The 15,164-nt window shown below is 36.9% G+C and overlaps 1 long non-coding RNA gene across 1 annotated transcript in view; it reads left to right on the top strand.

Annotated features, from left to right (window-relative positions):
- Positions 1 to 15,164, top strand: part of LOC122361832 — a 31,361-nt gene that overhangs the window by 12,791 nt on the left and 3,406 nt on the right. The window contains exon 4 of the long non-coding RNA XR_006253028.1: positions 4,967 to 5,071. This is a non-coding gene — a long non-coding RNA (uncharacterized LOC122361832). The remainder of the gene's footprint in view (positions 1 to 4,966; positions 5,072 to 15,164) is intronic.

Below are 15,164 nucleotides of genomic sequence, written 5' to 3'. Positions count from 1 at the left end.
TATTTTATTTATTTTTTATTGACATTTTTAGATATTCTTAATTTTTTTGTTTATAATAAAAAAATGTATTTATATAAAGCTTTAATTTTTTTTTATTTCAGTTTTAGTAGTAGTAATGTTAGTAATTCCACATATTTTGTTTCCGTAAGTTGGTTGGCAGCATTTTTTATTTTATTATTTAAATTTTATTTCAGTAAGGTTGCCATTATTTACGTTTAAGTTGCTCTTGTAATATTTACCTTTTTCTTTGAATTTTAGCATTATTTCAGTTAATGGCAACAATTTGTATTAGTTTTCTTAATACGTCACGAGTCGATGCCAGTATTCTTATACTGTCAGCACCGGCCAGTTCACTAAATAAGACTTATTCAACACTTTTGATAAATATCTATCTGTGTCACTTTCTGAAAACCTATTCCTCACCAAGGCGTTAACCGCATAAGTAAACACTCCCTTTCCTCAGTCCTGCGGCGGTTTATCAGCCTGGCGATGAACTCCGCACCTCTCGTCCTTCACACCCACACATTTACACACATTTACACACGCTCACACCCACACACCCAGAAGGCCGTACGACCGCGTTCACACCGAGTAAGACGCACGCGGACCGCTGAAAGGTGTAGTGTGGAGTAATGCTCGCTGGGTAATGTTAACAGCACGCTGATCTGATCGTAATTGCGTTTGGCATGTGTGAAATTTCAGTTGCCTGGTTAACCGCCCACATAGTCTCTCCCAAAATGATTTGTCATGGAGCATGTATGAAAAACACCGCCTGTGGAAAAACAACAAACAAAGCAGGAGATTCGGCAGCTTTTGTATTTAAGTATTTATTGTGGGGAAAAACCTAATACTGAGCCGAAATAAAAAAATGCATTCATTTAAATAAATTAGCTGATGAGCGAGCATCGCTAATGTAGACTTGTTTGTTTCGTTCTTATTTTTTTTTTTCCTTGCTTGCTTTCTCACTTCTAGATCATTATGTGCAGTGAAGTACAGTGCAGTTTCAGTGACGACAGCCTTGAAAGGACATCATCAATATAGATAATGTTATAGCAGCAGGGCGCCATTGTTAAATTATAGCTTATAGTAAATTATAGTTTTACAGTCGACTTGGTTTTGGCCCTGTGCTGTGCATTAATTTACCTGGTAGCAGATTTAAAAGGAAAACAAAAGCCAGCAATGTCTTTTATTCAGCAAAGATTAAATGCACATTTTTTCCTCCTGGTAAAAGTCCCGTCGAGGGGGCTGAATATCACGTTATCGGGGTTGCTTCAACCCATGGACGTGAAAAACACAGCAGAAAGAGTGTTAAAGTAGCTCAAAATCGATAATATGAGAAATATTTCTTCAAATATTCAAATAATTTCTGAAGGATCGTGTGACTCTAAAGACCCAGGACATTTTAAACTGTATTCATATAAAAAAAAAGAGTTATTTAAAATGTATGATTGTTATTTTTGATCAAATAAATGCAGCCACAATGAGCATAAGTGAAATTCTTACTGACCTCAAACCTAAACAGCAGTGCATGTAAGTTTTTTACTGTTTTAATAAACCATTTTCTAAAACATTCATGAGATGCATTGCCGTTCTACCAGATACTGACACCTGGGAATATACAGCATCCCTCAGATCCCGACTATGTGATCATTTATCTGCCAGGTTATTTATAGACACTGACTCAGGCTTTCCAAATCAAGACGGTACGGGCTGATAAAACACTATCATTACACTAAAAAAGCACCGTGGCAGAGTGTGACGGTAGCACCATGGCGTTTAGTTTTTACCAGGCAACGGAAAGATGCATTTAGTCATGTATTGCAGCATCTCCATTCCAAATTTCCTCAAATAAATACGGTAATACCACTGTACTTTCTGTGTTGGTGTGATGTGAAACTGTAGAAGCAGAAAGCAGCCGTGTCATTTTGATCTTCTCAGATAACGTTCTCATAAAATACTCCGCTATTATGTGACATTATTGAGGTGCATCTATTTCCAGTGATAAAAGAAACGATTCGCTGCCGCAGCAGTAAATATTGATTTGGCCGCATAGAGGAATGCATGACACCAGAATGACCCCTGAACTGAGAGCGCATTTCTAACGACGTTATTCACCGCAGGACTCTAAGAGAATCAGCCAGTGCCAAACAGAGGAAAACACTGGCTCCTTTAAAAGCAGAGCGGCATCTTTTGTAGTTAATGGCCAGCCGGATTGGAGTATCTGTACAGTAAATTAGATGTCTTGCCATCTTGGCTTCTATCCAGAGCTGGTTTCTTTGAATATGCAAGGGCATGCTGAATCAAATGAGGAAAAAGGTCTCCTAAATGAAAAGTCTTTTGAAAGTTTGTAAGTGTATTCATAAGCCTTTCCTTGATCGACCCGCAATAATGAAGGTGACATCCTCACACGACTTCTTGAAGCTGCGGTTAAAGCTCTTTCAAAATGTTGCATACTTCAGTTTTCTTGTCCAATCGAGTGCTTTGCTTTAGCCGGCGCGTTCGTGACTCTCAGGTCGGGCCTCTAATTATACAGCGCGCAACTTGGCTTGACACTTTCCTGAAAGGTGTCGTGACACTTTTTGTGCTATCTTTGATTTTTGATTTGTTAGATCAGTTGGAAAAGTGCGATTGCTCCCAGCTGATGCTACAAGAACAAGAGGCTCTTTGTGGATTTTGGTTTCTTATTAGGTATGAGTTTACAGGTTTTTTTCACCGTAAAGCTTAAATTGAATATATTAAAGCCATTTGACCATTGATACTTATGGTGTTTTGTGTCTTTAAACAATCCAGATATTGTTGTCACTAATGATTTCAGTTGGTTTAAGCTTACATGGTAGTTATGTTGCCCAGCACTTCAGTCCTATATGTTTTTAAACTTTTTCTCTCTGTTTTTTGCCTTCTGGTGTTTTTGTCAGTGTTTTGAAATCGATTTCCAAAGTAGATGAATTTGAAAACACAATTTTTGTGTGAAATTTTGAAAACGATGATGCACGTTTAGTCATGTGACGCATATTGTAGGCTATCAATAGATATATTTACACCGGTACTGTGTTATTCAATTTCAAACCATACGTTACTTTGTACACTCTTCATATAAGAGTTATGCAAAGATGACTCGAATTTACTTGTGATTTCTGTTTGTGGTAAAACATGAGTGCAATGCGTTTTAGATCAGACATATAAGCCACCTGGAAAAATTGCATAATGTAGTTTAGTAATGCAAAACATGACCGCTAAAAACAACAAAAACCACATCAACTTTATTTTGAACAAATTAAAACCTATATAAACCTTTTTTGACACCTATGTAAATCAGTTTATTACAGTAAAAAAATTACGTGGAAACAATTATCACTGAGAAATGTTTGTAAATTTTACTATCAGTAAGTAGCATTATGCATTATGAGAAACATATGAGAAATGTTAATATAAAGTAAATTAGTATTGTAAAATGCATGTTTTATTTGGTTGAGAATTTATATTACAGTGATCAATTAAAATGTCTAGTGGTTTTTTTTTTTTATTAAAACATTTTTTGAGTGCACAGCCTTAATTTGATACTTTTAAATCGAAATAATTATTTATATAATCATAATCATAATCATAGACATAATCGTTCAATATTTATAAATAATTGTGGAATTTTAAGAAATTGAAGAAACAGATATTTAGGTAATTTGGCTCCAAAATGTATCAAGTAATGTTGACAACATTATGATTTTAATGTGCTTTGATTTGCTTCAAGTGAGAGAAAGTTCAACATCCATGGAACCCCTCCGTTCTTCAAATGCATGGGAAAACATGACTCAAACGTTCTTCAATCTAAGAGCAAAATGCTCACAAATTTTGTATTTTTTTTTGGCATGGCTGTAAAAACACGTAAGAACCTAAACTTGCTCTGAAAGGCAGATGAGATGTTGCAGTATTTCTGTGCTGATGGTGTCAGTAAGTTAAATCAGGAGTTTTCGCTGCAGTGTTTGCGGAGGCTTTGTGTTTGCGTGAGATATGGGAGCTGTCTTTGTGACTGCTCAATGCTCCATTTCTGCTGATTAGAATGTTAAACACAGCCATTGTTTCCAGCAGTCGCTGCACATAACTCAGAGTATCAAAGGTGCCTTCTAACAGGCATTGCCATAGAGACGGCTGAAGCTCGCGGTAAAAGTGGAAAGGGTCTCTGTTTTGCATGTGTTTTGGTTGATGGAAGAATGGGTTTACTATGGCAACAGACACCGAAAAGGTAGAGGTGATGTATTAGCCCATGATAACGGCACACTCGAACGATGTTCTGATCTGCCTGCGGCGTGCTCTTAAACTGCACCGCGTGCTTTAATCTTTCATTTCTTTCTTTTAATTTGGAATAGAAATGCTAAAGGCTTTATTTAAGCCCCAAAATACTATTTATTAATGCTATTTTCAAACCACGTCAGCATTAAATGGCACTTTGGGGCAAGTTGGTACATGTCTGTTAGTTGCAGAACACAAAGGATGATATTTTTTTTTTAAAAAGTTTGTAACCGGGCTGTTTTGGATCACCATTGACTTCCACAGTGTCTTTTTCTACTATGGATGTTAATGGTGACCCAAAACAGCCCGGTTACAAACTTTTTTCCAAGACATCTTTCTTTATGTTTGGCAGAACAAAGACATTCATACCGGTTTGAAGCTACTCAAAAAAAAAGTTACAGGAACTCAAAATGTCTAAGTTAGTAGAACTTTTTTCTAAATAAGTTCAATTGATCTGTTTAATTACATTTAACATTTCAGTTTACACTTTAGTAAAAAATGTATTTATTTTTTGGGGTAATTTTATTATGCGTGTCATTTTTATAAATTTTTTGTAATAATGTGAGACAGCATTTCATATTTCACAAACATGCTTATGCTTAAAGATGTCACTTTAGGTTACTTTTTTAATGTCTTGTTTCTCAGGATAATTAAAAATTTTATTCTCTCTCTCTTCTTTTAGGCAATTCGGAAGACGTGAAAGTCATATATCATAAGTCATGAACCGTCCTTTGTGGAGCTTGGCGGATGACACCGTTTCATATGGATGGTAACTCGTATAGAAAAGGTATGCCTTTAAAAATAACCTTTTGTGCTAAAATAATGGCTAAATGTGATTTTGGAATGAGCTATACCTTTAAGAGCTGGCTTAAAGGAATTTTAACGGGTACGTTGATCATATAGTATTTCATTGTGACACGAGTCATCACAACTCGTTATTGTTTTGTCATTATCGGTGACATGATCACCATTATGTAAGTCGGCAGCTATCAAATCCGCGTCGCTCACTTCCAGCTCGGATGCGCTTAGATATTGTTCCACTCTCTCTAGAGGCCAATAGAAAGAAATAATTACTCTTACAGAGCCCGGCTGGGGGGTAAATATTAACGCCTCGTGTACAGAATGCATTGCCCTTTGGGTTTCCATGGATCAAACTTTAATTTCAACTAGCTGGATCAACAGCAGCAATGGGACGCCACAAAACAAATTAACTTCAACCTTTAGTGTAAACTTCATGTCATGCTCTATTCATTTCCCCCGCTTTAAGGGCAACGTCATGAATAATTTATTAGCTCTCAGCGCAAAGACTCTGTAGAGCTTTTCCACTGCCTGTTGGGAAGGATTATGGACAGATCAAACGCTGAGAATTCCAGCGCTATGTGTCATTGAGTCTCAAGTGATAGATGTTCCCGCTGCAAAATGTTCCCGAAATTAAAGGAAGTGACACCACTGTCCTGCCCGTCTCGCACCGCCGAGCCGGGAGAGAGTCTGTGACATGTGCCCAGAGGAAACTTCATATTCCCCCCCCAATCTGATTGGCACGTTATGTAAAATTCCTCTTGCAGCTCTTACGACAAGCTGCCGCTGTCGGTTTGAGGAAGGACATATTTCTTTCTCTGGCTTCCTTCCAAGAGGAAGGAGTAAAACCTCATCACGAGTAGCGACTGTAACACCGAGCGCTGGGAGCGCAGATTAATGCAGCGTTGATTAATTTGTGCTTTGCGGAAAGATTTCAGAGCTGCATGAGCTGCATGCTCGGGCACTACAAAAACACACCTTTCAACAGCAGCATAAAAACTTCCTCTTTCCTTCAAAAGAGTGGAGATTAGGGCCGTTTTTTTTTTATACTGTAATTACATTTTTTGGGGGTCATAAAAAGCTGATTTTCCACTATTTTAAACCGTTCAGTTGATAAAGGAGCATGTTGTTACTCTATGTGAGGTAAGTTGCCAAAATGTGCTGCTGATTTGACTTTTATACTGAACAAGCAATATTTTCTATCCCCTAAACCTACTCTTACAGAACCTTAGAGAAACCTGTTTGCAAGGTTACTTTGAGATAAACATCATTTATCTATTTTAATAAGGTTTTTTTCCCCTCGTGGTCCCTACAATGTCAGAAATGTCAGGTTTTACTACCATTGTTGGGACATTTGATCCCCGCAATAAAGCACATGAAGAAAGAATTACACCTACACACATAAATCTGTATGAAATATTTTTACAAATGTAAAAAAAATGACAACAAAATTCCTAAAACATTAATGGCAAATGTTAATAAACACTAAAAACAATGCATAAATAATAATAAAATTGAACACGAGTACAAGGCTATTTTTATCTTATATTTTTACTATTTTTATATCTTCTTTTTTTTCAGATTGGGGTAATTTTTTCCCTAAAATGAATTTCTTACAGTTTATGGCGATCAAGGTTAATGACCTTAAAAAGGATAAATTAATATTTAATAGATTATATTCCATTTTAACACATGTAAAGAACAGTTACATGAATTGGTTCTTATTGCAGTTTTAGATTTTAATTTTTGTACTTTCAGATTTTCATCTTATATTTTACTTGATTTATTTAAAATAAAACAAAAACTACTAGTTTTAGTTTACAATAACAGCACTGTTGCACTGCCACATGCTACAAGTCTTCACATAAACTGCCCATATTTATATTATTCTGATAATGACATATTATATATGACAACGATGTATTATGATTTGAGAAAAGTACTGTTCATTGGAAATCTGGAGACGTATGAACACGTATGCGATTTTAGACTGCGTTTAGCGGATGCGATAGTGCGCTATGCGTAATATTTATAATTCCAAAAAATAATCATCTTATCATTTTAAAAAATCCATTTACGGTTACAGTGTCGCTGAGGTAGTTAGAGCTGAAAATGGAAGTGAGCCAAAATGACTAGTAATCATCAACATGGAGAGGAAACATCAGAGTCATTTAGCTTCACAGAACCCCGCCATTACCCCAAAAAGACCACTAATTCACCGCTGTTCCACCCGCCGGGTGTAGACGCATATGCACGTTATAGAAAAATGAAGTCAAGCTCTATTTTTGGGGTATGGTGTGCGTTTAAGTCAAAAACACACCGCTGTTCAGCGGCGTCTATATAAAGCTGTCTAAGCGTATTCCTGTGTGGGGTGTGAAACGCGAGGCTGTTAGTGGAGCGCCACGTCTTGTGATTAAAATGACCTACTACTGTTAAAGGACGGTGAGAGAGCAGCGCCGCTGGACTACAGGGCGCAATCACTGACAGTTCACACATCATTAACTCGGTCTAATGTCAGAAAAACCTGCCGAGAGGCCTTCGCATGTGCTGCCAGCGTAGGCACTTAGTACAAAGCAGAAAAAGTATATGCAGGAAAAATACTAAGATTTAAACGCGCTGGCTTTTAAATGTTTTCTGCGTATTTTAGGAATATTCTGTGCTCAAAACCGTTTAAGCCTGTGGCACGTTGAATACGAAACAAAGTCATTCGGGCTTAGATTTCATTTAGTTAAAAACAAGCACAAATGTAATGGACTTTTTTTCATGCTAAAATGAGACTCGCTTACTAATCTGAACATGTATCCAATTTTTTAACACCTGCCATGTCACAAAAGTTGCTAAACCTCTACAGTAAGTCTCTAAAGTAACTCCTAACAGAGATTCGTCCAACTAGAACAGTAGTACAACGCTAAATAGATTATATTCATATGAGCGCCTTCATAAAAATACAAGCAATACATTTCAGCTTTTAGCCCCCATATAATGTCCTGCCCCTCAGAGTTTGTTCATGACAACTTTTGTTATATTTGTATTACAACTTGAAGTTATGTCTTCATCACTTGCATGCCATTTAGTATCCAGCATATTTATGTAAATATAACAATTTATTATTCCTATTTTTTTAAAAATAAAATTTTTGGATACTGTTATGCTTACCAAGGCTGCATTTATTGTATTAATATATTATTTCATTTATATATTTATTTTATTTAAAAAAAAAAACAGTCAAAATAGCGATATTATGAAACATTACGATTTTAAATAACTTCTATTTGAATACAATTTAAAGTGGCAATTCATTTCTATGATGCGAAGCTGAATAATCAGCATAATTATTCACATGTCAGCGTCACACGATCTGCGCTCGTTTTTTGTGCCCCCAGAAAAACTAATTTCTCCTCTTCATTTTGTATCTTCTCCTTTCTGCAGTAATACAGTATTACCGCTTTGTGTACGTCGGCTCCGTCTTACTCGGATCTATTCTCTTGATTTTTATTCATTGAGGTCCTTTTTCACTGCACTCCGTGTCACGATTGGCAACATCTGAGAATTTTTTTGGTTTCCTTTCATCCTCTCTTGTTGTGTCCCATCCGGCTCGTAACAATCCAGCATCTCCTCCTCAATGAAGAGGAACTCATTAAAAAGGCATTTGATATTTGACAGCCCAATATGCACTCGAAAAGCAAGTAATGTGGAAGATTAGCTCATTTTTTTTCAATGACCGATCTTCCTCTCTTATCATCTGTTGGTTGCTGCTGACCTTTAAAAATGTGACGGTTCTAAAAAGCTCTCGCTGTGGAAAAGCAATCCTGACTAATCACTTGCTTTAGCGACGGCGCGTGATGGAGAGTGACAGCCCAACTAAGTTGTGTGTGCGTAGCATGTTAGGAAACTCCTCTATTGCTGCAGCATGCTGTGCACAGACTGCTAATGTTTCTATAGCCACTGGCTCTTAGAGCTCCAAAAACTCTGTACAGCGCAAGAAAAAGCGCAGGTGTATTTCACGTTTCAAGGCAAGACGCCACTTTTGGGGTTTTCTGCTTCTGTAGCCTTCAGTCTAGTGGAAAGAAGACATCCTAAATGCATGCCATCTATATCCTCTGCAGATTTCAATTACAGTACCTTTCTTTAAAGGCCACTTTCTCATTCCTATCTATATTCTTAAGGGTTTTAAAGAAGAGTTTGTTCATATATTGCTCACCGTTTTATTCCTATTAACGTTTTTAATGTTATAAATTTTTTTTCGGCCTATTTTTGATTTACGTAGAGAGAGAGAGAGATCCGAAATCCTCGGTTTAAAACTTTTTGACTCAAACATGCCAGTACGGTCAAACAATTCTGTATTTTAAGCTTGCATGGCTTTATCCAGTCATTTCTGTTCTAGAAAGATATGCAGATTAGATCATGCCTATTTTTTTTTTACTTAATGTAATCAACTGGGGAGGTACAGAGATGTCCTGACCCGTCTTGCCTTAAAGAGATGAATAACTGCAATCATATAAATACAATTTAAACTGCCAAAAGACAAAATTGCATCTAAATGCTAAATAAATATGTATATCTGATTAATTGAACACTCGACACGGGATCACGTGTCAGTTTTAGCACAGCGCTGTCTGCTGCATAGCCTATGATTTTACATACTACTGAAAAATAGCGCGCAGTATATAATGTGCTGTAAGCAAAATTTGGTTTAAAAAGGGTCTTGATGAAGTATACCTTCACATACTTTGAAATCACGGAAGGCAGCGTTTTTATTGGATGTAGTTCTCTATTGTTGCAGCCCTTAAATCAATCCCCCGCAGGCGTCCTCTTTATACCAGGAGATTATTTGCTGTTCAGTCAAAGTAATCACCGCCGCAGGTACAGATATAGATAAACAAGATGAAAAACACTTTTAGCTCGCAGCGCTCCATATGGCAACATAAATAATTAACAGCAGCGCACACATATACTTTTGACAAAAGCACAGTGTTATTGTTGCGGGTTGTGCGAGTGTTGATGCTGAGATGACAAATGAATGCCCGGTGGCTAATCAAAATAAAAAAAAATTATGAACTAAATTTAGCCACGAAAGGAAAACCAGTGCAACTCAAATATGACGGATCTCCAGATGATTCTCTTTCGTAGCTTATTTAACAGGTAGTTTTTTTTACTTAAAAATGAATACGTACATTATGTGAATGTGAATATTTTTAAATAAAACTTGTAGTACGTAGCTATAACATTTATGAGGATTGTGCATTTCACATCATTTGGAAGAAATATTATGAATCGTGTTAATATGCGGTAAATTAGCTCATACTGAGATTGTGTCAAAGCTGAACAGTTTGAGATGTTGTTAAATAGGTAAAAGAGAGATGACTGGGGTCTGTTTCTCAACCTAAACTAGTTTCCTTCCATTGAATCTCATGGCTAAGACATTAATGCGATGTCATTCATGACTTTCCTATTTCTGCAGGTTTACTAAGATGAGGGCAGCATGTGAAATCACAGAGGAGGGTTTGTGAATAGCTGTAGTAGTTAAACGTGATCAATCTGGATTTCATTTTTGCACGGAACATACTTTTTTTTTAATGTTTGACAAGTAATAATTTTTTAAAGAAGCACTTATTCAGAGAGCATGCGATTTCAGACGCCGCCAGAATCAGTTCTCGGAAATATATTTCACACATGGGTATGTATGGATGCTTGTTTCCGCAAAAAAAAAAAAAAAAAAATCTGAATTTGTACTTGTACTTTTAACATTTAATCAGAATTGTGAAACAAACTTTAACCTCAGCTGATATTTTGCAATTGGGGGTTGTGCATAAAAAGCGGTAATTTCCTCGTTTTTATTTCTTGCTCATTCAAGTCATAATTAAAAAATGTAAAAGTAAGTCTCTAAATCTAAACTCAGAATTCTGGAAAAAAAAAAAAAAAAAAAAAAAAGGGAAAACTGAGATTTAAATTGAATTCTCAGGGACAGACAAAAAGTCAGAATATCAAAACGTAACCTTGATGTAAAAAAAAAAAAAATTCTAATAAAAAGGGGGAATTAACAATATAGTCATGATATAATCTAACAATTAGAGAAAAAAAAAAAAAAAAAGGTCTGCACTGTGAGGTAATTGTATTTTTTTTTTTTTTATTCCGTCACAGAGACAGGCTTCCATTGATAAGCCTGACTGAAATAGAACTGTCAATGGCCCATGAGAGTGATCCATCAGTATGACAGTTCAGAGAAATCCTGCTCATTCATTGGAGCGCTCGTCTCTGGACATCCGAGACTTGCCCTGAACGAGCGGAGCGTCCTCTGACATTTGTGAGAATTACGGATGTGCGGTAGACTAAAGCAAACGCAGTAAACTCAAATTAATGTCCATTTAGTTACTTGGCAACACGGTACAAAGAAACCTACTGCAAATATGAAATTGCATACGTGTCAGTTATTAAAGGGCAAACGTAACCGTAAAGCAGTGGCTTCTCTACATAACGACACAATCATGTTTCACTCAGTTCCTCACACAGTTGCCAGCAGAAAACAGAATCGAACTTGACTTCAGCACGATATTGTTCCTCACGGTTCAGAGGACAACGACTCATCTCAGTTCGTTTAATTCTCTTACTAACCTTAGCCACAATTATCACTCGCAATCCAAATACAAATGTGGGAGAAGTTACAGAAACGGCAAATATTCATACCTCAGGTTACAGCCACTGTAAAAATGTCATTTCCATAATACTTTTTTTTTGCTCTCTTATGAGGGTTTTAGTATAATACCCTTATCTTAAAGCTGCGACTGTCATGTAATAACGTGAAGCCGTGGTCACGCGAAGCTCAAACTTCTCATATATTTGAACCGGAGCGACTATACCGGCAACAGCTCAGTTAATTGTGTTTTAATCTCTGATGACAAACAGTATTTGAATATAAATTTAGCCCGTCATCCCTTCTGTCCTCGAGGTGACAGTATAAAAGTAAAGTCTTGTCTGTCAACGCTGGATTAAATTCTCTAAGATATGGCGGAAAAATAACCTGAGATGCGGGGTTGCCATGGTAATACGAACTGAGATTCGTTGCCATACATACGTGCGTGGCGAAATATGGCCTGTTTTTATCGCATTAAATGTAATTAAAACATTCGAATAACGCATTCCAGTGCCCAAAGTTAAATTGCAGGCATGTTTTCTTTGAAAGCACACTTAGCAGATTTGATTTAATAAGTGTTGATTAAGATGCTGCTAAAAATTCATTAACACCAGGTATCCTCCGAGGTGTAAATATGTACCTGCTAACATATTCGCCTCATGCATGCTATGCATAAATGTTTGTCCCTTACCATTTATCCCCGAGTTTGTATTTTTTTTTGTTAGACATATGGAGGCAATAGGCTGCAATGTCAGTTGCATTCGTTAAAATTAATGTGGCATTTACTGAAGTCCATTACTCTATCCAAAGCACTAAAACCACCTAGAATATCTTAGCCAAACTTGTACATCATGACCGTTAATGTTTGTATAGACAGTTTGCTATAGCTATGGATGGATGGGACAAGTTTGAAGTAAAAGTTCTGAAAAAAATCGTACATTGACACACGGTTCTCTTATGGTTTTCTGATACTGAAATGTTAAACTGAGTTATGCACATTAGGACTCTATGCTACATAATATTGACGGAGGCAAAAATAACCCAATAACTAAATATATTTATTTCCAATGAGGCAAAGCCACAGAGACGCAGGGTTAACGTGCACAACATTCAATACCGGATGAGGAAGAACTGAAGTAGGGCAGATAACGAGGGACAGAGGGGTGCTGGGGACTAATGAACTAATGAGAACAGGAACAATACCAAATATGGTCAAACAGGAACTAAACTAAGGCAGAATTAAAAGCAACCTAAGAGTGTTCAGGGGCGTGACAAAGATGTTTGTTAAATCCATATTTATTGTATGATGGCGTTTCATATTTGTGTATATGATAGAATTAGTACCATCTATATGGTATTCACCTCAGTTTGTGAAAAGCTACTTGTGATGAACTTGTGGCTTTTGCTTCACCACCTGTGTTTTTAAAAGGTGGCTGTCGCAGCATATTTAACAAATTTAAGTAATTTGATAATACTATTATTTTGTTAATTACTGTATTTTTTTATTTTACCGAAAAAAAGTTTTGTTGATTTTTGGGCATATTGCAGTAATGCCCTAACAACCTTTTGTAAGCCTTTTTTCCCGAATACACTACACAGTGTGTAGATCGAGTGATTCAAACATCCTCTAAATTCATTTGTGATGCACAGGTCCTCTGTTTTGTGACATTACTGTACCGAAGGCGTCACTATAGATACACTATTCCCTCATCTTCTAGTGCACAGCCTACTCAAAACCCGGCCTTTACAGCATCCTGCTTAAATAACAGATGACAAGGACAAAGTAGCCGTTTGAAAGAGCTGATTATGTTATCCAAAGACAGAACCGCTGAAAAAATGTGAGTCGATTCATGCAAGCGGGTGATGCACATGACGAGACGCTCGAGTTCAAATGTGCCTGAACGAGGCTCGTGTCGAGTCTGTTAATTCGGCAAACGCACTCCATCCAAGGAGAGATATTTGGAGAATTTTCAATCAGCGAGGCCGTGCCTTCATTTGCCGTAATGACTGAATTTCCACCCATCTGTGAAAGGCCAGCGCTGTGTGGGTTAATTAACTGGATCCATCACAGCTAATGAATTGGAAAAGTGAAGCACATAAGTAATATCTGTAGCATTGAATTTTTTTCCCAATGAGCCATGGAGAAACTGCTTATCAAATCTAATGCATTATTAAAATGCTTATTTTGCACCAAAAAGCAGCAGATCTCGTTCAATAATTAATGGAGATTTTCCTGGCGAGAGATAATTCTCAGCCTCTCTTGAGGACGTTACAAGACCGTGGGTTTAACAACACGCCAGATGTGGTTTTGATACAGACATGCGTCTTAATTTGTCTTTACAAGCTTGAGATATAATACTTCTCTGCCCCTTGGCAACGATCTAAGTAAAAGATTGTTTTCCGAGATTAAATCAGTGAAACTGATCAGATTGTTATGGACCGCAGCAATATCGCCTTTGACAATATGCTTTGTTTCCGCTCTCAATGTCTGCAACCTGCTTGTGTTCTGCAGTGCATGTAAAAAGCCTCATGACACTAGTGCCAATCAGATTTGGGCTCATGCTGCTAATAAATAACTGGAAGACGGATGACTTTACAGCCCTCACATACACATTGATTTGTATGTTGCAATTGCAACAAGGGGCTACAAGTCATGCTTTCCGAATCGACACGTTCATGTTCTTTACACCTCGTTCTTTAATTTTTAATGGTATTTTTGAAACATTTTTGAAATGGGGAGACTGGGAGGCAAATTTAAGAAAGCAATAGATAGGATATATAAAGAAAACAAATGCATGAGATTAAAAAAAATAAATCAATGGCCATAAGAGGAAATTACAGGTATAGTTACAGGCTTTTACAGCCATTGAGCTGGAATCAGTGTGAAAAGCGTTTCAGCATGCATTATAGAATCAGAATATGGATCATACATTACATTGTGCTCAGGGGGTATAAGTAATATCCTTTTCATAATGAAGTGTTTAATAAGAATAAAAACCCTGGCATGCCTTTTGGCGGGATGATCAATAAAAGTATAGATAAGGAGACAAAAAGAAAAATTTAATCAGGAATAGCATGGTGAGTTCTGAAATGATGAACACTTAAAGCATGAATCTGTAATTGTCTTTCCGGAAAAGTTGGATGTGAAATATCTGGATCGACTGCTGTGACAGTTTAATCATTTACATACAGCGTTTCAAGGAACGCTTGGCTTCTCCAATAATCACAGTTGAACCGGTGCTCTCTTAGTTAATTGCTGCACCCGTGTGGCCATCAGTGAAAACAACCACAGAAATGGTGTAAATCAAGCCATTCCTCCAAGAAATCCTTTGGCTGGGCCGTGCTATCGTCTTTCATGACTGTTTAATGCGATGAATTATTTTACACAAAAGTCCAAACTCTCGCTTGTGTAACACGCAATAGTTGCGCTCGGTTAAAGGAGCATTTCGAC

Source organism: Puntigrus tetrazona, chromosome 17, assembly GCF_018831695.1.
Source record: "Puntigrus tetrazona isolate hp1 chromosome 17, ASM1883169v1, whole genome shotgun sequence".
Classification (NCBI taxonomy): domain Eukaryota; kingdom Metazoa; phylum Chordata; class Actinopteri; order Cypriniformes; family Cyprinidae; genus Puntigrus; species Puntigrus tetrazona.
This window is presented reverse-complemented; position numbering and strand designations above follow the sequence as displayed.